This window comes from Panthera onca, chromosome A2 (genome assembly GCF_046562875.1).
Source record: "Panthera onca isolate mPanOnc1 chromosome A2, mPanOnc1 haplotype 2, whole genome shotgun sequence".
Taxonomy (NCBI): domain Eukaryota; kingdom Metazoa; phylum Chordata; class Mammalia; order Carnivora; family Felidae; genus Panthera; species Panthera onca.
Window position 1 is genome coordinate 121,769,099 of NC_138340.1, and position 25,838 is coordinate 121,794,936.

A 25,838-nucleotide genomic window follows, 5' to 3' on the forward strand; every position below is an offset into this window, starting at 1 on the left:
AATACCCTCTAGTTCTATCCACGTAGTTGCAAATGGCAAGATTTCATTCTTTTTGATTGCTGAGTAATACTCCATTGTATATATATATACACCACATCTTTATCCATTCATCCATCGATGGACATTTAGTATCTGCCCTGCTCTTATTGCCTATATTGGATGTTGACATCACCACTGTCAAAGCATATCTCACAGACATTTAGTTTGAAGCACAGCTGATGTTTACTCATATATAGGGGAGATATAGTCATATATAGATTGTCACCAAAGAGGCAAAACAGGAACCCTTAGTTGGTGGGACAAGGACAAAGCTTTTTATTTTGTTTTGAACTTCAGCACGCTAATCGGCTGAAAACTATCAAGGGAGCAATTTGTACCCAAGCAGACTGCATTATTGCCAAGATAGACAATTTCAGTTATTTGTGAATTTTCCCCCCCAAATCCTATGATTTCAGCTGTGGAACAGATAGGAAGTATATTTATTTTTGGTATTGGCTGCTGATGTCCTGCCTTTGGTATCTATGTCATAGTTAATCTAGGACTGCCCCATTTCTCTCATTATAATTACTCACTCCCTTTTTGGGGTCAAACTCAGACCTAGGACTGTGGTTGACCATGAAGACTTTAGTATCTTCATGATGCAGTATCATCCACTAGATGTTGCCTTGAGATAATAGGTCATAGTAATATTTAAGTAGCTGGATAATCAGACAGTGCAAGAACTCACAAAGTATGAGAACAATCATAAATATAATAAAAAAAAAACATTTGGAACCCCATTTGTAACCAAGTTTCCTAGTTGGCCTAGACCAAACCAGGAGAATAAGTCTCATATCTTTTTTTTTTTTTTTTCCTATCCCTCATATTCCTTGAATTCCTTTGAAGCTTAGGTAGGTTTCAGTAAGAGCAGCTAGTGATTAAGAGGCCAAGGGTACAGCTAAGACATATAGATATATTAGGGAGTCTTATTAAAGGGGTCGAAAGCCACTGGCAAATCCATCCATTGGAAAAATTGGCAGCCATTGCAATTGTCTGAGATCGGTGATTTAGGAAGTTCAAACAGTTTTATGGGAAAGAAGGCAGCTGAGAGAAAGGCAAACAGGACTATGGCAGTCATTTTACAATCTCATCCTTTGACTCACACAAAGAAAAGTATATAAGTAATAAAAGGAAGAGACAAATAACAAAATATAAATCCTAACCACAGATCTTAATCTGAAAGTCTCAGGTAGAAATTGTTTACACCTGATATCATCATTTTGATTCGTACATCTTGGAGTAGCTCTCAGTTTCCAGAGCTGTGTGCTTCTAAAAGCTTTTTACTAAGCCTCAAGGTTGTATCTCTGGTGGAACTGGATGTTCAGGTTGTACAGCCCTTAGCACGCTTGCACTGGGAATCATGAATCCATGAGTACATCCCTAGAGTTTAACAGCAATATTGGCGGTTCAAAGTCTGTGATGTGACCTTTCCAAAGCTGATGTCTCCGTGTCCTTCTTGGTATACCCAGTTTCCTGGTTTTATATCATGTAGGAATGTGTTTGATGTCACTTTCAAAGTGCAGCTTGCACCTGTTGGGCTTGTGACTGAGTACATGATATTAGTTTTGACAATACTTGACAAGATTGGAACGTAATAAGGTAAGGTCTGTTGGAGAAGGAGTTAATCTGAGCCTCATCAGTCTTCTCCTTTGTCGTCCTATTTTTTTTTTTTTTTTAAGTGAACTATGCCCAACATAGGGCTCAAATTCACAACCAATCAAGAGTCACATGCTCTACTGAGCCATCCAGGTGCCCCTCATTGGTTTTCTTATATGGATTTTCTGTGGTTAGAGTTTCAGATTTTGCGGTGTAAATCACATTATAATTGGGGCAAAGGGTAGACCTTTAGGCCAAGAAAGGTTAGGCTCTTCTAGAAATTTGGACAGTTTCGATTTAAAAAAATCATTAGTTAGTTTTACCCTTCTAGAACTTTAGGGGAAAAATGGACCATAAAGTTTCTATTTTATGTGAAGACTCTACATAATTCCTTAAGAATAGAAACTGAGCTCCTCCTTCTAGGTAGAGATAACAAAACCCCAAGTTTGTTTTCTTAAATCATGTAAAGCATTATCCTTTTAGCAGAAGAAAGCTTTTGTTCCAATAAGAAAAACTGCAAAAAAAAAAAAAAAAAGTCCATTACTGAAACGCCTTTACAATTTTATCATTTAGGGGTGCCTGGGTGGCTCAGTCAGTTAAGTGACTGACTTTGGCTCAGGTCATGATCTCACAGTTTGTGGGTTCAAGCCCCTCACTGGGCTCTGTCAGAGCCTGAAGCCTGTTTCGGATTCTGTGTCTCCCTCTCCCTCTGTCCCTCCCCAACTTGCAGTCTGCCTCTCTCTCTCTCTCCCTCTCTCTCAAAAATAAACATTAAAAAAAATTAAAATTTTATCATTTGGGCAATAGAATGAATCCACTTGTAAATGTTTAAATGAATCTTGAGGTGGGATTCTGAGCTTTGCCCTTTATAGTTTATCCTGGATTTTGATACTTATACGTAAAGGAAGTTTTAGTCACCTATTGGGCCTCAGGTAAAACTTCCCAACCATATTTTTGTATTTTGGATCTTTTCATCCTGGGCATCGCAGATGCTGCCCCGTAGCTAATGTAATAGAGGTTTGTAGGTGTGCTTGGGAGCCGCCAGGTGGCCATCACGGGAAGTCCGAAACCCAATGCTCTGCATGAGAGTTTAGATACATGTATTTACTATCTTTTTCCCTCCTGTAGCGACAGATCATTATATTCAAATAAATCCTTCTGGATTGATGAAATCCTACTAAGTAACTCTCCTTATAATAACAGTTGTGGGAAGATCAGTAAGGACTGTGTGTTTTACACAGTAGATGTCTATAGCACTTCCTTTAGCTTCAAAAGTATTATTAGTATGCATTTATAGTAGTATTTAAGTAGTATTTTTGATAGCATTTAAAAAATAATATTTCTTTCAGGTGTTGTCTTGGCTCTAGTTAGTTTATTTTTTTAATTTCGTTTTTAGAGAGAGGGTGTGTGGGTGGGAAGGGCACAGAGAGAGAGAGAAAGAGAGAAAGAGAGAAAGAGAGAGAGAGAGAGAGAGAGAGAGAGAGAGAGAGAATCTTAATCAGGCTCCATGTTTAGTGCAGACTCCAATGCAGGGCTTGATCCCATGACCCTGGGATCATGACCTGAACTGAAAGGAAGAGTTGGATGCTTACCTGACTGAACCACCCAGGCACCCTTCTAGTTAGTTATTAATTCATTTTCCATTTTTGATTCAGGTACCCAAGGAATTTAGAAAACCCATTTGCTTTCAAAACATGCCAACAACTTGAATGATCCAAAAAGGCATATCTACTATCAGGGTGGGGATTTGAATTCTTACATCTTTAAAAAGACGGCATGTTCTTGTTAAGAGTCAGAGAGTTCTGAAGTTACAGTTTATGCAGCACAGAATGTACACTGATTATTTTTAAAATAAGAACCGTGAAAAGATAACACATCAGCGTTGGCCAAGGGAGTAACAGGACAGGAAATGCTGAGACTTTGAAGAGCTGTTCAGAAGTCATGAGGTTCACTTTTATCAAGAGGGGAAGTTGTTAGATTGGTTTCTTAGGTCGGATGACTGAGGTTAGAGTGGTGTTTGACAATTACATGGGAAATGGACAGTGAAAAAAACGTCACATGTGAAATGCAAATAACTATTGTGCATTGTTTGAAGCAATTAGGTTTGAACGACAAAATTTATGAGGGCAGTGGGTAAGAAGTGGAGCCAGAATAATTCCTGCTGTGGTTTAACTGTCTCAGCTACAGCAAGAAACATGGTACCAAAACCTATCCAAGGTAGGCCATAGGCTTGTGATGTGTTGTTAGCTTTTGCATAGCACTTTAATTTTTTTTTTTTAATGTTTATTTATTTTTGAGAGACAGAGACAGAATGGGAGTAGGTTGGGGCAGAGAGAGAGGGAGGCACAGAATCTGAAGCAGGCTCCAGGCTCCGAGCTGTCAGCACAGAGCCTGATGCGGGGCTCGAACCCAAGAGCTGTGAGATCATGACCTGAGCCGAAGTCGGATACTCAACCGACTGAGCCACCCAGGCGCCCCTGCATAGCACTTTAAAAGCACAACTTTCAGGGGTGCTCGGGTGGCTCAGTTGGTTAAGTGTAGATTCTTGGTTTCACCCCAAGTCATGATCTCACGGTTCATGAGTTCAAGCCCCACATTGGGCTCTGACCTGATGGTGCAGAGCCTGCCTGGGATTCTCTCTGTCTCTCTCTCTCTGTCCCTCTTGCTGTCTTTCTCTCTCTCTCAAAATAAATAAATAAACTTTAAAAAAAAAAAAAAAGCACAACTTGCCTTTTCAGTAGAAACAATGCAAAGCGTTTAGCATGATCAGGTTGCCTAAAATCAGGAGTTGCTCTAACGTGGGCTCAGGAAAGGAAAAGGCCTATTTAACGTCTGACTCCCAGGAGAGGGGCTCTGGAACATTTAGGTAGCTCTTGTAGTGATTCAGCTACGAGAAATATGGAAAAGCCCAATACGTCTAATTATCTCTAGTATCTCTCCTTGAAAAGGTGAAGAGACGAAAAACGGTGCAACCCAGTAGCCACCTGCAGAGTGTCAAAGTCGCAAAGGGCATCTTAATGGTTTTGCCGTCTTGAGTTAGAGCTTGAATATGGGAAATGACATAAAGGAGTTATCAGATCAGATATGAACACACATAAGGAGAAGAGCATAAATAATAGGTGCCTAAAAGGAGGAAAGTTATGACAATCTTTGTCAGGTGGACAATTTAAAAGAAAAACAGTAAAAAGCAACAATAATTCCTAAGAATCCTAACTTTCTCATAAGTGAAGAGTTTTTGTTTAAAAATGGTTCCAAAGCATGTCAAAAGCAAAATAATGGATATTCAAAGATCATCCTTTTCAGAACTATTTTTCATCATTCACAAACTTTTTTTATTAATTCACATGAATTGATATGTATGTGTTTAGACCTACACTTAAGTGATAAATTTATAGCTTTAGAAGAGAAAACATATACCATATTGAATTTACCATCTTTGTTTTCTTAAAATTTTTTTAATGTTTATTTATTTTTGAGAGAGAAAGAGAGACAGAGCATGAGCAGGGGAGGGGCAGAGAGAGAGGGAGACACAGAATCCGAAGCAGGCTCCTGGCTCTGAGCTGTCAGCACAGAGCCCAACGGGGGGCTCGAACCCACGAAGCATGAGACCGTGACCTGAGCTGGTCAGCTGCTTAACAGACTGAGCCACCCACATGCCCCTGAATTTACCATCTTAATAAAACTACAGCAATTTCCGTGAAAACCCAATAAAACATATCCACCACCTTACATATTTGTATCTCTTTGCAGATACTATTTAAGCACTCATTTTATTACAGCTTTTAACCAAAGAAACTAACTTTTGTTCCCTCTCAGTTGCAGAGAAAACTGGGAGGGGAAGTAACTGAACACTTTCTGCCCCACTTAAGTACCTTAGCCTACCAGCACTCCTCAAGGACGCCTGATTGTGTACTGTAAACATACATTCCACATTCATTCATTCTGTATGTCTTTAGTGTGGAAAATGGTATCACGCGTGTTAATATGACCGAAGTGCATCACTTACTAATCTACTAACTGATAGTCACTCTCTAAAGAATAAAAGTAGGGGGGCAGATATATTATAACTATGTTAGCTTGTTTGTATATTCTTGACCTTTTGGAATTTTAATCTGGTAAGAAATTGGGCATCCAAAGGTTATTTATTAATTAACTCAATTAGCCCAAGGTCTCAAAGTCAACTTAGGATCTTGGATTATGATTTTAGCTGAGACTATACAATAATGCAATCACTGTTGACATCAAAAATATTGTCAGGGAAGTGATATTATAAATTTTATGTAGAAGTGGAGTAACTGAGTCTAAATAGGTTTTAACACTGTTTTGAAATTCTTAAAGGTCAATCTTTTAAAAAGATATAATTATAACAGTGTAGTTGGACATATACATTTCTTAACATTTTTATATTATTAAATAATTAGTAATGTAAGCTTATCTGAAGAGCAAGACTAGATTTAGGAACTTCAAAGATTTAGGAACTTCAGATTAGTAAGACTTTCAATGAATAAATAAATCCAAGTCTTGCAAAAGCTAGGATATTAGTTGCCATTATTTTTTTTCCTTGTTAAAAACAGAGAAAACATACTACTATTTTAATTTTTTTAATGTTTATTTATTTATTTTGAGACAGGGAGAGAGAGCATGTGTGTGTGAGTGGGAGAGGGGCAGAGAGAGAGGGGGAGAAAGAATCCCAAGCTGACAGGGCAAAGCCAGACGTGGGGTCAATCTCACAAACTGTAAGATCATGACCTGAGCTGAAATCAAGAGTTGGATGCTTTGGGAATGCAAGCTGGTGCAGCCACTCTGGAAAACAGTATGGAGGTTCCTCAACAAACTAAAAGTAGAACCACCCTATGACCCAGCAATTGCACTACAGGCATTTATCCAAGGATTACAGGTGTGCTGTTTTGAAGGGACACATGCACCCCAATGTTTATAGCAGCACTATTGACAATAGCCAAAGTATGTAAAGAGCCCATGTGTCCATTCATGGATGAATGGATAAAGAAGTGGTATATATATATATGCAATGGAGTATTACTTGGCAATCAAAAAGAATGAAATCTTGCCATTTGCAACTACATGGATGGAACTGGAGGGTATTACACTAAGCGAAATTAGTCAGTCAGAGAAAGACAAATATCATATGACTTCACTCATATGAGGACTTTAAGAGAGAAAACAGATGAACATAAGGGAAGGGAAATAAAAATAATATAAAAACAGGGAGGGGGACAAAACATAAGAGACTCATAAATATGGAGAACAAAGAGAGGCTTACTGGAGGGGTTGTGGGAGGGGGGGATGGGCTAAATGGGTAAGGGACACTAACGGGTAATCTACTCCTGAAATCATTGTTGCACTATATGCTAACTAATTTGGATGTAAATTAAAAAAAAAAAAATTAAATTAAAAAAAAAAGAAAGCCTAGAAAGTAAAAAAAAAAAAAAAGTGCCTGAGCCACCCAGGCACCCCCATATTACTGTTTTTATTTATTTTTATTTATTTATTATTTATTTATTTTTCAATATATGAAATTTATTGTCAGATTGGTTTCCATACAACACCCAGTGCTCATCCCAAAAGGTGCCCTCCTCAATACCCATCACCCACCCTCCCCTCCCTCCCACCCCCCATCAACCCTCAGTTTGTTCTCAGTTTTTAAGAGTCTCTTATGCTTTGGCTCTCTCCCACTCTAACCTCTTTTTTTTTTTTTCTTCCCCTCCCCCATGGGTTTCTGTTAAGTTTCTCAGGATCCACATAAGAGTGAACACATATGGTATCTGTCTTTCTCTGTATGGCTTATTTCACTTAGCATCACACTCTCCAGTTCCATCCACGTTGCTACAAAGGGCCATATTTCGTTCTTTCTCATTGCCATGTAGTACTCCATTGTGTATATAAACCACAATTTCTTTATCCATTCATCAGTTGATGGACATTTAGGCTCTTTCCATAATTTGGCTATTGTTGAGAGTGCTGCTATAAACATTGGGGCACTATGCATCAGTATTCCTGTATCCCTTGGGTAAATTCCCAGCAGTGCTATTGCTGGGTCATAGGGTAGGTCTATTTTTAATTTTTTGAGGAACCTCCACACTGCTTTCCAGAGTGGCTGCACCAATTTGCATTCCCACCAACAGTGCAAGAGGGTTCCCGTTTCTCCACATCCTCGCCAGCATCTATAGTCTCCTGATTTGTTCATTTTGGCCACTCTGACTGGTGTGAGTGATATCTGAGTGTGGTTTTGATTTGTATTTATTTCCCTGATGAGGAGCGACGTTGAACATCTTTTCATGTGCCTGTTGGCCATCCGGATGTCTTCTTTAGAGAAGTGTCTATTCATGTTTTCTGCCCATTTCTTCACTGGGTTATTTGTTTTTCGGGTGTGGAGTTTGGTGAGCTCTTTATAGATTTTGGATACTAGCCCTTTGTCCGATATGTCATTTGCAAACATCTTTTCCCATTCCGTTGGTTGCCTTTTAGTTTTGTTGGTTGTTTCCTTTGCTGTGCAGAAGCTTTTTATCTTCATAAGGTCCCAGTAGTTCATTTTTGCTTTTAATTCCCTTGCCTTTGGGGATGTGTCGAGTAAGAGATTGCTACGGCTGAGGTCAGAGAGGTCGTTTCCTGCTTTCTCCTCTAGGGTTTTGATGGTTTCCTGTCTCACATTCAGGTCCTTTATCCATTTTGAGTTTATTTTTGTGAATGGTGTGAGAAAGTGGTCTAGTTTCAACCTTCTGCATGTTGCTGTTCCGTTCTCCCAGCACCATTTGTTAAAGAGACTGTCTTTTTTCCATTGGATGTTCTTTCCTGCTTTGTCAAAGATGAGTTGGCCATACGTTTGTGGGACTAGTTCTGGGGTTTCTATTCTATTCCATTGGTCTATGTGTCTGTTTTTGTGCCAATACCATGCTGTCTTGATGATTACAGCTTTGTAGTAGAGGCTAAAGTCTGGGATTGTGATGTCTCCTGCTTTGGTCTTCTTCTTCAAAATTACTTTGGCTATTCGGGGCCTTTTGTGGTTCCATATGAATTTTAGAATTGTTTGTTCTAGTTTCAAGAAGAATGCTGGTGCAATTTTGATTAGGATTGCATTGAATGTGTAGATAGCTTTGGGTAGTATTGACATTTTGACAATATTTATTCTTCCAATCCATGAGCAGGGAATGTCTTTCCATTTCTTTATGTCTTCTTCAATTACCTTCATAAGCTTTCTACAGTTTTCAGCATACAGATCTTTTACATCTTTGGTTAGATTTATTCCTAGGTATTTTATGCTTCTTGGTGCAATTGTGAATGGGATCAGTTTCTTTATTTGTCTTTCTGTTGCTTCATTGTTAGTGTATAAGAATGCAACTGATTTCTGTACATTGATTTTGTATCCTGCAACTTTGCTGAATTCATGTATCAGTTCTAGCAGACTTTTGGTGGAGTCTATCGGATTTTCCATGTATAATATCATGTCATCTGCAAAAAGCGAAAGCTTGACTTCATCTTTGCCAATTTGGATGCCTTTGATTTCCTTTTGTTGTCTGATTGCTGATGCTAGAACTTCCAACACTATGTTAAACAACAGCGGTGAGAGTGGGCATCCCTGTCGTGTTCCTGATCTCAGGGAAAAAGCTCTCAGTTTTTCCCCATTGAGGATGATGTTAGCTGTGGGCTTTTCATAAATGGCTTTTATGATGTTTAAGTATGTTCCTTCTATCCCAACTTTCTCGAGGGTTTTTATTAAGAAAGCGTGCTGGATTTTGTCAAAGGCCTTTTCTGCATCAATTGACAGGATCATATGGTTCTTATCTTTTCTTTTATTAATGTGATGTATCACGTTGATTGATTTGCGAATGTTGAACCAGCCCTGCATCCCAGGAATGAATCCCACTTGGTCATGGTGAATAATTCTTTTTATATGCTGTTGAATTCGATTTGCTAGTATCTTATTGAGAATTTTTGCATCTATACTCATCAGGGATATTGGCCTGTAGTTCTCTTTTTTTACTGGGTCTCTGTCTGGTTTAGGAATCAAAGTAATACTGGCTTCATAGAATGAGTCTGGAAGTTTTCCTTTCCTTTCTATTTCTTGGAATAGCTTGAGAAGGATAGGTATTATCTCTGCTTTAAACGTCTGGTAGAACTCCCTTGGAAAGCCATCTGGTCCTGGACTCTTATTTGTTGGGAGCTTTTTGATAACCGATTCAATTTCTTTGCTGGTTATGGGTCTGTTCAAGCTTTCTATTTCCTCCTGATTGAGTTTTGGAAGCGTGTGGGTGTTTAGAAATTTGTCCATTTCTTCCAGGTTGTCCAATTTGTTGGCATATAATTTTTCATAGTATTCCCTGATAATTGTTTGTATCTCTGAGGGATTGGTTGTAATAATTCCATTTTCATTCATGATTTTATCTATTTGGGTCATCTCCCTTTTCTTTTTGAGAAGCCTGGCTAGAGGTTTGTCAATTTTGTTAATTTTTTCAAAAAACCAACTCTTGGTGTCGTTGATCTGCTCTACAGTTTTTTTAGATTCTATATTGTTTATTTCTGCTCTGATCTTTATTATTTCTCTTCTTCTGCTGGGTTTAGGCTGCCTTTGCTGTTCTGCTTCTATTTCCTTTAGGTGTGCTATTAGATTTTGTATTTGGGATTTTTCTTGTTCTTGAGATAGGCCTGGATTGCGATGTATTTTCCTCTCAGGACTGCCTTTGCTGCGTCCCAAAGCGTTTGGATTGTTGTATTTTCATTTTCGTTTGTTTCCATATATTTTTAAATTTCTTCTCTAATTGCCTGGTTGACCCACTCATTCGTTAGTAGGGTGTTCTTTAACCTCCACGCTTTTGGAGGTTTTCCAGACTTTTTCCTGTGGTTGATTTCAAGCTTCATAGCATTGTGGTCTGAAAGTATGCATGGTATAATTTCAATTCTTGTAAACTTATGAAGGGCTGTTTTGTGACCCAGTATATGATCTATCTTGGAGAATGTTCCATGTGCACTCGAGAAGAAAGTATATTCTGTTGCTTTGGGATGCAGAGTTCTAAATATATCTGTCAAGTCCATCTGATCCAATGTGTCATTCAGGGCCCTTGTTTCTTTATTGACCATGTGTCTAGATGATCTATCCATTTCTGTAAGTGGAGTGTTAAAGTCCCCTGCAATTACCACATTCTTATCAATAAGGTTGCTTATGTTTATGAGTAATTGTTTTATATATTTGGGGGCTCCGGTATTCGGCGCATAGACATTTATAATTGTTAGCTCTTCCTGGTGGATAGACCCTGTAATTATTATATAATGCCCTTCTTCATCTCTTGTTACAGCCTTTAATTTAAAGTCTAGTTTGTCTGATATAAGTATGGCTACTCCAGCTTTCTTTTGGCTTCCAGTAGCATGATAAATAGTTCTCCATCCCCTTACTCTCAATCTAAAGGTGTCCTCAGATCTAAAATGAGTCTCTTGTAGACAGCAAATAGATGGGTTTTGTGTTTTTATCCATTCTGATACCCTATGTCTTTTGGTTGGCGCATTTAATCTATTTACATTCAGTGTTATTATAAAAAGATACGGGTTTAGAGTCATTGTGATGTCTGTATGTTTTATGCTTGTAGTGATGTCTCTGGTACTTTGTCTCACAGGATCCCCCTTAGGATCTCTTGTAGGGCTGGTTTAGTGGTGACAAATTCCTTCAGTTTTTGTTTGTTTGGGAAGACCTTTATCTCTCCTTCTATTCTAAATGACAGACTTGCTGGATAAAGGATTCTCGGCTGCATATTTTTCCTGTTCAGCACATTAAAGATCTCGTGCCAATCCTTTCTGGCCTGCCAAGTTTCAAAAGAGAGATCAGTCACGAGTCTTATAGGTCTCCCTTTATATGTGAGGGCACGTTTACCCCTTGCTGCTTTCAGAATTTTCTCTTTATCCTTGTATTTTGCCAGTTTGACTATGATATGTCATGCAGAAGATCGATTCAAGTTATGTCTGAAGGGAGTTCTCTGTGCCTCTTGGATTTCAATGCCTTTTTCCTTCCCCAGTTCAAGGAAGTTCTCAGCTATTATTTCTTCAAGTACCCCTTCAGCACCTTTCCCTCTCTCTTCCTCCTCTGGGATACCAATTATGCGTATATTATTTCTTTTTAGTGTATCACTTATTTTCTAATTTTCCCCTCATACTCCTGGATTTTTTTTATCTCTCTTTTTCTCAGCTTCCTCTTTTTCCATAACTTTATCTTCTAGTTCAACTATTCTCTCCTCTGCCTCTTCAATCCGAGCCGTCGTCGTTTCCATTTTGCTTTGCATTTCGTTTAAAGTGTTTTTCAGCTCCTCCTGACTGTTCTTTAGTCCCTTGATCTCTGTGGCAAGAGATTCTCTGCTGTCCTCTATACTGTTTTCAAGCCCAGCGATTAATTTTATGACCATTATTCTAAATTCACTTTCTGTTATATTATTTAAATCCTTTTTGATCAGTTCATTAGCTGTTGTTATTTCCTGGAGATTCTTCTGAGGGGAATTCTTCCGTTTGGTCATTTTGGATAGTCCCTGGAGTGGTGAGGACCTGCAGGGCACTTCCCCTGTGCTGTGGTGTATAACTGGAGTTGGTGGGCGGGGCCGCAGTCAGACCTGATGTCTGCCCCCAGCCCACTGCTGGGGCCACAGTCAGACTGGTGTGTGCCTTCTCTTCCCCTCTCCTAGGGGCGGGATTCACTGTGGGGTGGCGTGTCCCGTCTGGGCTACTTGCACACTGCCAGGCTTGTGGTGCTGGGGATCCGGCGTATTAGCTGGGGTGGGTAGGCAAGGTGCACGGGGGCAGGAGGGGCAGGCTTAGCTCACTTCTCCTTAGTTGATCCACTTCAGGAGGGGCCGTGTGGCAGCGGGAGGGAGTCAGACCCGCTGCCAGAGGGTTGGCTCCGCAGAAGCACAGCGTTGGGTGTTTGCGAGGAGCAAGCAAGTTCCCTGGCAGGAACTGGTTCCCTTTGGGATTTTGGCTGGGGGATGGGCGAGGGAGATGGCGCTGGCGAGTGCCTTTGTTCCCCGCCAAACAGAGCTCTGTCGTCCGGGGGCTCAGCAACTCTCCCTCCCTTTGTCCTCCAGCCTTCCCGCTTTCCGAGCAGAGCTGTTAACTTATGACCTCCCAGATGCTAAGTCGCGCTTGCTGTCGGAACACACTCCGTCCGGCCCCTCCGCTTTTGCGAGCCAGACTCGGGGGCTCTGCTTGGCCTGCAGGCCGCCCCTCCACTCCGGCTCCCTCTCGCCAGTCCGTGGAGCGTGCACCGCCTCGCCGCCCTTCCTACCCTCTTCCGTGGGCCTCTCGTCTGCGCTTGGCTCTGGAGACTCCTTTCTGCTAATCCTCTGGCAGTTTTCTGGGTTATTTAGGCAGGTGTAGGTGGAATCTAAGTGATCAGCAGGACGCGCGGTGAGCCCAGCGTCCTCCTACGCCACCATCTTCCCTATTCTCCATATTACTGTTTTTAAATCAAAACAATCCAACCAGTAGATCTAAAGCATATAGAATTAAATATTTTTATTTTCTTGAATTCTTCTAAATTTACATGAAAAATTACCAGTTTCTGGTTCTATGCTTATAGAATGGAAGAACTGATAATGTTAAAATGTCTATACTACACAAAGCAATCTATACATTTAATGGAATCACTATCAAAGTACCAACAGCATTTTTCACAATGAGAGACTAAGAGAAAAATTACCAGGTGTACTCACAACTGCAAAGAAAAGATCCCCCCCCCCCCACCCCACACACCGTTCCGGAAACCAGCCAGGGCGTGCCTGGTTGTAGTCTGACATAAAGGCAGGAACCAATCAAGTTCTGCTGAATGGTTTAAAATAAAGGCGGGAACCAATCGAGTTCTGCTGAGCGTTCAAATTTAAATGTTAACCAACAACAGCTCTGTCACCTCTAAAAAAGGTCCCTAACTTGTTTGTGCAGGGCTATAAAAGAAGCTGTAAGATCCTTACTAGGGGCCTCTTAGCGCCACCGGCAATGAGTGCGCGGAGGACTGGGTTTGAACCTGCAATAAATGACCCTTGCCGCTTGGCTTTGACTCTGGACTCTGGTGGTTTGTTTTCGGGGGGGTCTCTCGAATCGGGGCATATCAACAGAACTAAAACAAGTAATTCTAACATTGGTATGGAATCACAAAAGACCCAAATAGCTAAAATAATCTTGAGAGAGAAGAACAAAACTGAAGGTATCACAATCCCAGATTTCAAGTTATACTACAAAGCTGTAATAATCAAAACAGTATGGTACTGGCATACAAATAGACACACAGATCAGTGGAACAGAATAGAGTCCAAAAATAAACCCACACTCATATGGTCAATTATCTATGACAAAGGAGGCAAGAATATACAATGGAGAAAAGACAGTGTCTTCAATAAATGATGCTGGGAAAACTTAACAGCTACATGCAAAATAATGAAACTGGAGCACTTCCTTATACCATAAACAAAGATAAACTCAAAATGGATTAAAGACCTAAATGCTACAAGGAATCCCATAAAACTCCTACAAGAAAATATAGGCAGTAATTTCTCTGACATTGGCTATAGACACATTTTTCTGGTCATGTCTCCTCAGGCAAGGGAAACAAAAGCAAAATTAAACTATTGGGACTACACCACAATAAGAAGCTTTTGCACAGCACAGGAAACCATCAACAAATAAGAAGGCAACCTACTGAATGGGAGAAGACATTTGCAAATGAGATATCCAATAAGGGGTTAATATCCAAAATACATAAAGAACTTATAAATTTACCACCAAGAAAATAATCTGATATAAAAATGGGAAGAGACTCTAAATAGACGTACAAAGAAGACATACAAATAGGCAGCAGACCCATGAAAAGATGCTCAACATCACTGATCACCAGGGAAATATACATCAAAACTTCAATGAGGTATCACCTCACACCTGTCAGAATGGCTAGAATAAAAAGGACAAGAGATAACAAGCATTGGTGAGGATGTAGAGAAAAAGGAACCCTCTCACACTGTTGGTGGGACTGTAAGTTGGTGTGGCCACTGTGGAAAACAGTATGGAGGTTCCTCAAAAAATTAAAAATGGAATTACCGTATGATGCAGTAATTCCACTACTGGATATTTATTCAGAGAAAATCGAAATACTAATTTGAAAAGATATATGCACCTCTATGTTTACTGCAGCATTTACAACAGTCATGATATGGAAGCAACCCAAGTGTCCAATAGGTGAACAGACAAAGATGTGGTATATATATACAATGGAATATTACTCAGCCATAAAAAAGAACATCTTGCCATTTGCAAAAATATGGATAGATCTGAAGGGTATTTTGCTAAGTGAAATAGGTCAGACAGAGAAAGGTAAATACCATATGCTTCTCACATGTAGAACTTATGAAACAAAACAAAGAAAAAAAAGGCAAACAAAAAACCAGACTGTTAAATACAGAGAACAAACTGATGACTGCTAGAGGGGAGGTTGGCGGGGAGATGGGTGAACTAGATAAAGGGGATTAAGAGCATAATTATCAAAAGTGATGAACAATGAGTAATGTACAGAATTGCTGAATCAGTATATTGCATACCTGAAACTAATATAACATGGTATATCAATTATACTTCAATAAAAAAAGATTATTAGTTTCTATAAGTCAATCAAAATAGAAGCATCTTCAATTTTAAGGTGTTTTATAATGAAATTTATAAATTCTCTCTGGAGGCAGGCAAAAATACACCAATCCATTTGTTTAGAAATTATTTATACCCTGTATTCATTAGAGTTCTCCAGAGAAACAAACCAATGGGATGCATACATATAGAGAGAGACTTATTATAAGGAATTGGCTTACAATATTATGGAGGTTGGCAAGTCCAGATCTTCAGTGTGGACCAGAAGGCTTGAGACCCAGGAGAGTCGATGTGCAGGTGAAATCCAAAGACAGTCTGTAGGTGAATTCCTTCTTGCTCAGGGAGGCTGGTGTTTTTGTCCTATTCAGTTCTTCAACTGAATGCAAAAGGCCCACCCACATTTGGGAGAGTAATCCAGATTTAAATATTAATTTCATCCCCAAATACCCTGTAAACTGATACGTGATGAACCATCACATACCCATACATTGAAAATACCTTATCAGATTGTTAGGAAAGCTAGGTAACACTATGGAGGAGTTTAGAGATGCATTTCTCTCTACTTTATTAGATGCTATTTTCTCTATACTTGCTGAGTTAGATTGAGTTGAACTAAGGGTTCAGCTTTAAGATTAACACCTTGCAGTTGGCTCAAAAGACTTCCCTTCTATCTTGACACTGCTCATTTGGATATATTTCTACTGAACTTCCCTATTTCTTTTAGTAGAGAATGGAAAAAGAAAAAGCCTTGTACGCAGAATCTTTATGATTTCTCAGGATATCATGAAGTCTGACAAGCCAGAAGCAATCATTCCTACTCCATCTCCATTCCCCAAACACACATTCAGATATATTTAATTTGCTATCAATTAGAGTTCTTTATTTTTCAAGTCACGAAAAACCAGTTTCCATTGTTTCTTTTTTCTTTGTATACATTTCCCTCTCCTTTGATAGAAGGTATGCCTGTTTGAATTAGATATAGCCTATGGTGTTCACAAATGACAAGAAAATCTTGTGGCTAATTAATTTCCAATAATTAATAACAAAAAGAAAGCTGTCTGATGGAACTTCTGGAATGCTGGTGTGAGTGGCCAAAACAATTTGGAAAAAAAAAAAAAAGAATAAAATTGGAAGATTCACATGTCCTAACTTCAGAACTTACTACAAAGCAGTAAGATGGTGTGGTCGTGGCATAAAGAAAAACATATAGTTCAATAAATTGAGAGTCTGGAAACAAACCCTTGCATTTATAGTTAACTGATTTTCAACAAGGGTACAAGATAATTCAGGGAGGAAAAGAACAGGCTTTTCAGCAAATGGTGCTGGGACTTGATATCCACATGCAAAAGAATGAAGTTGGACTCTTTTCTCATATCATATGCAAAAAACACTTCAAAATGGTCATATACCTAAACATAAGGCCTAAAACTATAAAATTCTTAGAAACATAGGAGTAAGTCTGTATTACCTTGGGGTAGGCAAAGTCTTGTGAAATGTGACATCCATCCAACACACAAGTGAAAACGAAAAAAATAATAAATGGATTGCATCAAAACTAAAAACTTCTGTGTTTCAAAGGGCACCATCAGTGAAAAGTGAAAAGAAAATCCACAGTGTTGCATCCACACGACTCCTGAAACAGAATGCTACGGGCACTGGTGACAGTCACAACAAAGTTTATTACAATGAGAGGCAAGGCCAACCGATTGGGACCAACATTCTTGATAAGAGTGTGGCCCCCGAACAGCCGGGGTACAGAGTTTTTATAGCTGATCACATTGTTTTATTATCAACTGGGAACAGAACAAAGAAATAGTTCCCAGATGAGTTAGAAACAGTTCCCGGATGGGGTGATTATTTTAGACTTTCTGCCGTTAAGTTGCAACCAGTGGATCTCCTTGACCCTGCCTCTGATTCTCTTTTCTTTGAACTTTTGTTTCCTTAATTGGTGAAGCCTAATTTACAAGAGTATGAAGCTTAATTTACAAGAGTAAAGCAAGGCTTTATCTCTTAACCTTCAGTGTCAGAACAAAGCTGTTATTTTTCAAGCTAAGCGTTAGCCCTACACTACAATTTAACCCTTACAACAGAATGGGAGAAACTGCTTGCTAATCATATACCTGATCAACATAGATAGTCATCAGAGAAATGTCAAATCCAATGAGATATCACTTCATACCACTTGGATATTATAACCAAAAAAGACAGTAATAGGTGTTGGGGAGGATATGCAGAAATCGGAACCCTCATGTATTGCAGATGGAAATGCGAATTGTCAGCCACTTTGGAAAACAGTCTGGCAGTTCGTCAAAAAAGTTAAACAGAGTTAATTAACCACATGACCCAGCAATTCCACTCCTTGGCATCTTCCCAAGAGAAATGAAAACATATGTCCACACAAAAGTTTGTATACAAATGTTTATGGCATCATTATTCATGACAGCCCCAATGTGGAAACCACCCAAATGTGTAGCAACTGATGAATGAATAAACAAAATGTGGTATATCCATACAATCGAATACCATTTGGTTATAAAAAGAAATAAAGTACTGATAGGTGTTACAGTATGAATGAACCCTGAAAACATTGTTAAGTGAAAGAAGTCAGGCACGAAATACCACATATTATATGATTCCATTTGTATGAAATGTCCAGAATAGGCAAATCTCTCTATAGAGAAAGTAACGGTTGCCTAGGACTTGGGGGTGGGGGTGGGGGCACAGCTACTGGGGAAAAAAGGGACTGGCTGCAAATGAGCCTGGGTTTTCTCTGGGGTGATCAACACGTTCAAAAACTGTCATAACTGCACAATTCCATGGCTATACTAAAACCTACGATATTTTATGCTTTAAATGAATGAATTTCATTATATGTGGATTACCTCTCAATAAAGCTGCTTAAAAAGATTTCCACAAATATGGGGCCCCTGGGTGGCTCAGGTGGTTAAGCGTCCAACTCCTGATCTCTGGATCTCAGCTCAGGTCTTGATCTCGGGGTCATGAATTCAAGCTCTGTGTTGGGCTCTAGGCTGGGTATGAAGCCTAATTAAAAAAAAAAGATTTCCACAAATACAAAAGAAATATAATTATTAACAAACTGCTTAAAAGAGAAAATATTTTCTTAGTACTTCCTTCCTTTGCAAGGAGAGGCAAGGCTTTTTTCACTTATAAATCCTCAGAGAACTGGCAAAGGTAAATATAGAGCATAAGACAAAGAACACAAAGGATTCTATCAATACTTGAAAAATACAATAAATCAGCACTGTTAGATATGACATAACAATTTTCTTTTTTTTTTTAATGTTTTATTTATTTTTGAGACAGAGAGAGACAGAGCATGAGCAGGGGAGGGTCAGAGAGAGAGGGAGACGCAGAATCGGAAGCAGGCTCCAGGCTCTGAGCTGTCAGCACAGAGCCCGACGTGGGGCTTGAACTCACGAACTGTGAGATCATGACCTGAGCTGAAGTTGGACGCTTAACCGACTGAGCCACCCAGGTGCCCCGACATAACAATTTTCAATGTTACAGTTGAGGGTGGCAAGTTCCTGATTAAATCATTGTATTGTGATCTCAAGGCATACATACTGGCTTCCCAAATAGTAGAAGCTTCAAGAAAAGCAGGAACAAAAAAAAAAAGACAGAGACACTAAGCTCCCAGTCTTTGCCACTTAACAGAGATCAGATAATCAAGGCCTAACAACCACCTTTTTGTCCACCAATGGAAAAAAAAAAAAAAGCAGCTGCTGTTGAGACAAAACTCTTCAGGACCCAGTTTCAGCATGCAAGAGAAACAGATTTTTTTTTTTTAAGTTTATTTATTTTTGAAAGAGAGAGGGAAGGGGAGAGAGGGAGAGAGAATCCCAAGCAGGCTGTCAGCAAAGAACCTGATGTGGGGCTCAAACCGATAAACCGTGAGATCATGACCTGAGCCAAAATCAAAAGCCAACTGACTGAGCCACTCAGGTGCCCCGAGTCACAAATCTTAATGGCCACTGAAAGAGTCCCACCAGAGGGGCCGAGGGAAGACGATTCAGAATTCAAGGTGTCCAGAAGAGATGCCACATATAAGCTCCAATGAGGGAACTAAGGTGCGCTGATCTCGAGGGAGAGTCCAGAAATAACTATCGAAGAACAATTTTGAGACACTTATCACAGCTGATATTTACTCATATATGCGGGAGACCAATCAAGCACAGACTGTGGTAGAATAAAGGCAGGGCAAGGATCATAAATGCAAACACCACACAGTGTGTGAAACAGTGAGACTTCCCTTTTGTCTTTTGGCAAGCTGACTTCCTGAAAACCACCAAGGAGAGTGGTTTGCCCCAGGGAAGCAGAAGGGACTTTCAGTGATTTACAGATTTTTGGAGAAACCTTGTGATTTTGTCTATGGAGTGTATATAGTGTGCTCTCCTCTGTGTAATGGCCCCTGGTGCCCTTCCTTGGGCATTTCCATCGCAACCCAGGACTAAACCTGTCAATTATAATTCCTTACCACAAATCCAGTTGTCTAAGCTAAAAGCCTAGCACCCCCAATTCTTCTGTTTCACTCCCTCCTGACATATGAGGTTCCCAAGTCCCACTAACTCTGCTTTCTTAATACCTCTTAAGCCCATTCTCTCCCTCCCAACCCCCGACCCCCACCATTTGTCTAGTTCAGGTCCTTACAATCTGTGGTCTCTTAAACCGGGCGTCCCCATCCATCTGCCACATCGATGCCAAAATTATAATACAACACAGATGTTTGACATTCCTGTGCTTAGCAGCCTGCGTAGACTCCATGTTGCGACTAGAATGAAATCCAAATGCCTTATAAAAATGGCAAACAAGGCTTTTCATAATCTGGTCCCCGTGGACAGTGGCAGCTGCCTCTCCACCAGCCCTCCTCCACCCACCTGCCCTCCCCTAGATGCCATCACCTGGGCTACTGTGCATTCTGTCACATTCCCTCTGCCTGGATGTTTTACTCCTCTGCAAACCTCCTTTCATCCTTCAAAACTTAACCTCTTTGGTGAAGCCACATTTGCCAGTCAAAGCAAGTTACTTCCTTGTTTGTGTTCCCAAGGCACTTTGTACTTACTTCCATTCCTTTACTTTGTATGTAAATGTATGTATGTATTTACTCGGCCACTTTTCTCATACCCTGAGGCCAGCAGGCAGTCACAGCCACATCTTTGTGTCCTCCAGCACCTATCTTCTGCTTTGGCAGGAAAGCTCTTCTCAGTAAGTACTGGGGAGAACGAATGTGTCACCCTTCACAGAGATGCAGATCAGCCAGTGTTGTTTCAATGCCAGTACCTGCCCTGCAGGTGATAAAACAAAGACAGCTCACAGTCTGTTGGAGGTTAAGAGAAGTCAGTATGAATACAATAAACTATAGAGCAATTTAAAAGCCATAGGAGAATCATAAACCAAAGCTATGGGCTCAGGTGGGGGAGAATGATTCTCAGAGACAATTTTAAAGATTTCTAGTTAAAACTGATGGTAGGAGAAGGGCAGCAAAGAAACTGTTTACAAATGTGATGCTAGGACATGTTGACTGACATCATTTTCAAGGCAAACTCTACTTCTGAAATAAATACTCAGGGATATTGGGGATTTCATCAAAGGGCTGTGCTCTTACACAGTGTAACTGGAGTGCTTCCTTCAGCCATCAAGATAAACTTCCTCTTAAATATTTGGAAAAAGGGTTCTCACTGTGACTCCTGAGCGGGTCCATACTGCGGCACTGGCTTCCCTGTTGTTATCTGCCTCTCCTCATTTTCAGCTTTGGTAGTGGCTGTTATGCCCAGAATTCGTGATCCCCAAATACCGCCAGGGAGCCGAGTCCAATGCAAAAGCAGAAGAGCCTTTATTCGAGTTAGCTCGGGCTCAATCCCCTACCTGCACCGACACGGTGGTGAGATACCAGGGAGAGAGAGCTTCAAAAGGACAAAGGTTTTATTGGGGCCTAGGGGTAGTTGGTGAGGTAATGGCTATGGCCTCAGCCGATTGGCTGGGGAAGGGTCCGAGTCCTGTTAGGCAGGTGAGGGGGGGGGGGTTACTCAAGGGGAGGAGGTGTGGTCAAGGTGAAGGACACAGAACAAGATGGAGTCGGCCGGTGTAGGCCCGCCCTTTCAGTGGCCACATCTGGAACTTCTGGACCATTGTCCCCCTTGATCTGACACTGCTATTGCCACACAGGCCTGAGCAGAGGGGGAGCAAAGAAAGCTGACCTTCCCTTGGATGCGCATCTTTTTGTACTCCTGCAATCCACCCTGTCTAGACTTTCAGCCTGAAACACTTCAAGGTTTGGTAGTGGGACACTAATTACACAAATGGACAATGACCAGACCACATATACAAACTGAACTCTAGCCTACACTCTGAAGCAACCACAGGAGCCGATCTACTCTCTGTTAGTCAGAAGTGTAGGAAGTTGGACCTCCATCTCTACCCATCAGTCCAGGAAGTCAAGCAATAACTCCTGGAACAGTCAGACCCAAATGGTCAGCCCTTTATTAATAACTGACTGTCTCCCTAACTCTTGCCCCTATTTTTTCCATAGAAAGGAAATATGCACTCCTCATCAACCCCGTACAATACCCCGCTTCTAGTTGGCCAGCCTACAGTTTACACACGCCAACAGCCTCCAATCAGGGCAAGGCCACAGCCTTCCCTTCTTTCCATGGTGAAGCTTTTCCACTCCTCTGCCTGCTTCTGAGACTCTGCCAAAATGTGTATTGGTGGCTGACTCCTTCGCTACAGCAAACCCTGAATAAATGATCTCATTTGGTTGATCTTTGTTGATTTTCACAGCAGAAAACGTTTCTTAAAACTGGATGCTAAATATGGTTCCTGGAGTCAAAAGGAGAAAATGTTAAATACCGTATAAGAGTCCTCTTGTGGGCATAATGAGTTCTCGCCTCACTTTGGGTTTCTTAAATTTAACCCTCCTCTTGGATTCTGTAGGCTGTACAGGGAAGCATACACAGCCTGGGATCTGTACCTCTACCCTGAACAGCGCAGTGGAACACAGTAAACCCCAGAAATCCCTTTCCTTGAGGGTGGGTTTTGTTTAGAATCCTGTCACCAAAGAGCTGCTACAGAGGAGCCCAATGGGCATTGCTCCCCATTTCCCAGACTTCGAGCTCTCTCCCCCAGGGCAAGGTGATGTCACCTTCTGCCTTTCCCCTGTGATTCTCCAGCTCCCCGGAGGGTGACTCTTGGACAGAAGCCCACAAAGCAGCTCACATGATAGACACTCCTCAGAGAGCACAGTGGGGATCCATGTCAACGAAGAACATTCTCTTATAGCAGTATAAATGGAAATCACATCCTCTTCCTTCTACCTTACTCGGCAGAGAAGTTTTACTTCCACCGTTCTCTTCTTCCTCCGTGGGGCCCCGCCCCAGGTTGTCCCAACTGTAACGGAGTCCTTGCTGGCTTCCTTCTGGACAGCTGAGCCCCTCACTCTGGACACCTGCACTGACCACACGGAGAATTAGCAGGAGCTTGCCAAGTTTTTCTTTTCCAGTTAGTTCATGTTCTTAGGCCCAGTGGGGTCTTCCCACCAGGCCAGATTAAGAAGAAAGGAAGATGATAAGATTTGCTCTCCCAGTATCTACAGCAAGCCCCCAGGGCTGGGGCAGGAGGAAGGCTGAGGGGGGACTTTTTCTTGTCAAATGTGTGTACAAAGGTATACTTTGAACTATTTTATTTAAATATTCCTGCTTTAAAAATGTTTTTAAACTGTGGTTAACGTACAAATAAAATTTACCATCCTAACCATTTTTAAGTGTACAGTTCAGTGATCTATTTTTTAATTTATTATTATCTTTTAATGTTTACTTATTATTTTCGAGAGACAGAGACAGAGCGCGAGCGGGGGAAGGGCAGAGAGAGAGGGAGACACAGAGTCCGAAGCAGGCTCCAGGCTCTGAGCTGTCAGCACAGAGCCTCATGTGGGGCTCAAACTCATGAACTGTGAGATCACGGCCTGAGCCAAAGTTGGACACTTAACCAACTGAGCCACCCAGGCGCCCCCAGTGGTGTTCAACATGTTGTTGTGCGACTAACCTTCAGAACTCTTTTCGTCTTACAAAACTGAAACTACAGCCATTGAACAATTCCCCACTCTCTCCTCCCTCCAGCCTACTTTCTGTCCCTATGAATTTGGCTACCCTGAGTCCCTCGTGTAATTGTGGAGTCGTATAGCATGTGTCCTTTTGTGGTTGGCTTTTTTCACTTAGCATGGTTTCCTCAAGGTTCATCCCTGTTGTAGCATGCGTCAGAATTTCCTTCCTTTTTAAGGCTGAGTAGTATTCTATCAATGTACACATCACATTCTGCTTATCCATTCATCTGTCAGCAGACGCTTAGGTTGTTTCCACCTTTTGGTTACTGTGAATAATGCTGCTCTGAAATACAGATGTTGCTTTTCTCTATTCCCTTGTTAGTGGCTCTGGTCTAGCCGGGGATGCTGACAAAACCAGAGTAGGGTTATTAGTGTGAAATTAATCGACGCTAATGAATTAAATGGAATTATTTTGCTCTGAATTATTCCAAATTAATTATTCTGACATTCACTTTGAGAGGAAGGTCTGAGGACAGCAGATCCCCAAGTTTATGCTAAAACAACGGATTTTGATAGAAAACAGGACAGAACTTCTTGGCTCGGGCTGTCCTGGGGAACATCGAAAAAGTACCCAGTCCTACACCCTTCAGAGTCTGAAATAATTGATCTGGGCCTGCTGGAGTCACCTGCGAGCTTTTAGTTTAATTTAGTTTTTTGTTTTTTGTTTTTTGTTTTTTAAAGTAGGCTTCATGCCCAGCATGGGGCTTGAAGCCATGACCCCTAAGATCAAGACCTGAGCTGAGATCAAGAGTCAGACACTGAACTGACTGAGCCACACAGGCACCTCTCACTTGAGAATTTTTAAATAGGAACAATGCCAATAGCACCAAGCTTCACCCGAGACCCATTAAATTAGAACTTCTAGGGGTGAGGCCCAGACACTGATGTATTTCAAAGGTTCCCCAGGTGAGTTTATTGCTAGCTGGGACTCTGAACCATTGGCATAGCTCACAGCTCCACCCCCAGAGGGACTAAATATGGGTCACCTGAACTGGAGAGAAGTAGGGAGAGGGCTGGGGCATAAGCCTACATAAAGGGGGTCACCTTGATGGGGTCCAGGTGGAGGGAAGCCATACCCTGAACCTGTTCACACTTCTTTTTTTAAATTTTTTTTTAACGTTTATTTATTTTTGAGACAGAGAGAGACAGAGCATGAATGGGGGAGGGTCAGAGAGAGGGAGACACAGAATCTGAAACAGGCTCCAGGCTCTGAGCTGTCAGCACATAGCCCGACGCGGGGCTGGAACTCACGGACTGCGAGATCGTGACCTGAGCCAAAGTCGGCCGCTTAACCGACTGAGCAACCCAGGCGCCCCTGTTCACACTTCTATAAATGGTCCTTTCGTTAAATTCTCCTCAGTTACCTTGTTTGAGTGAGTCACTTTCCTGCCAGATCCTGACCTATGTAGCTGTCCTCACCTAGATAAGTTGCTAGGTTAAGCACCTGGTTGCAGAAATCAGAGATGTTTGGTTTGCCCGGAGCAGATGCCATAAGGCTACGTCAGAACAAGACTTTTTTTGAGACTGGCTTATTTCACTTGGCATGATGTCCTTAAGGCTCATTCTCATTATAGCAAGTGACGGGACTTTCTTTCTTTTTAAGGCTGAATAATATTCCATTGTATTCAAATTTTTTAAATGTGAAATTTAAATTCAATGAAATGAAAAAAAATCTTAGTGCATATCCACTAAGTTTTGACAAATGTATAACCCCCAAATCACCCCCAAATGTTGATTCCTTCCCAGAAAATCCTCACCCTCACCCCTTTCTCCCAGAGGCAACCACCATTCTTCTGATTTTCCAGTGTAGATTAAATTTGCTTTTTCTAGGACTTCATTTAAACACAATAATCCTTAAGTGTTTTTTTTTTTTTCATTAGATATATGGGAGTTTGGAAAGCAAAAAAATGAAAAATGCTAAATGAGAAGTGTCTGCTAATTGCTTATCAATCAGAAATTCAGTTGGAAAGGAGAGACACAGGGGCTCCTAATTTTAGATTTAATTTAAATCAACAGGAAATCTTACTAGGTCATCCAAGTTCATTTTAAACACAACTTTCTGGCAAAATCCTCTTTAAGGATATTAGTTACTTTTTCACATATCAATTCAATGATTCACATGATTATACAGAGACAGTAATTTTCAAACTGAGCTCCTTGGAGCCCCTAGGGCTTTCAAATTTAAATCAAATGGTTGGAGTGGCCCAGGGGAATCTTCAGAAACCTAGGAGGGGGTTTAAAGCTAAAAAAGTTTGAAAGCCATTCTCCTAAATCACTGAATTTTAATAATGCAAAAGAGCTTAAACATTATATCATCAAATGCTTTTACTACTCAGATAAGGAAAATGAGAAGCTGGGCCATTAAATACCCAAAGCCACCAAGCTTTTATGGACAGAGCCAAACTCAGGGGGGCCCCCTTATTGTTGCCCAGGGCCCTTTTACACAGACTCTAGTTAGCTTTAGCTTGGT

General features: G+C 40.9%; 1 long non-coding RNA gene across 1 annotated transcript in view; it reads right to left on the minus strand.

Annotated features, from left to right (window-relative positions):
- Positions 1-13,648: 13,648 nt before the first annotated feature.
- LOC132679352 (uncharacterized) overlaps positions 13,649-25,838 on the minus strand; it is a 39,943-nt gene continuing 27,753 nt past the window's right edge. Inside the window, exons 2-5 of the long non-coding RNA XR_009610107.3 lie at positions 22,486-22,714; positions 19,260-20,555; positions 18,135-18,294; positions 13,649-15,628 (exon numbers count right to left, since the gene is read on the minus strand). This is a non-coding gene — a long non-coding RNA (uncharacterized LOC132679352). The remainder of the gene's footprint in view (positions 15,629-18,134; positions 18,295-19,259; positions 20,556-22,485; positions 22,715-25,838) is intronic.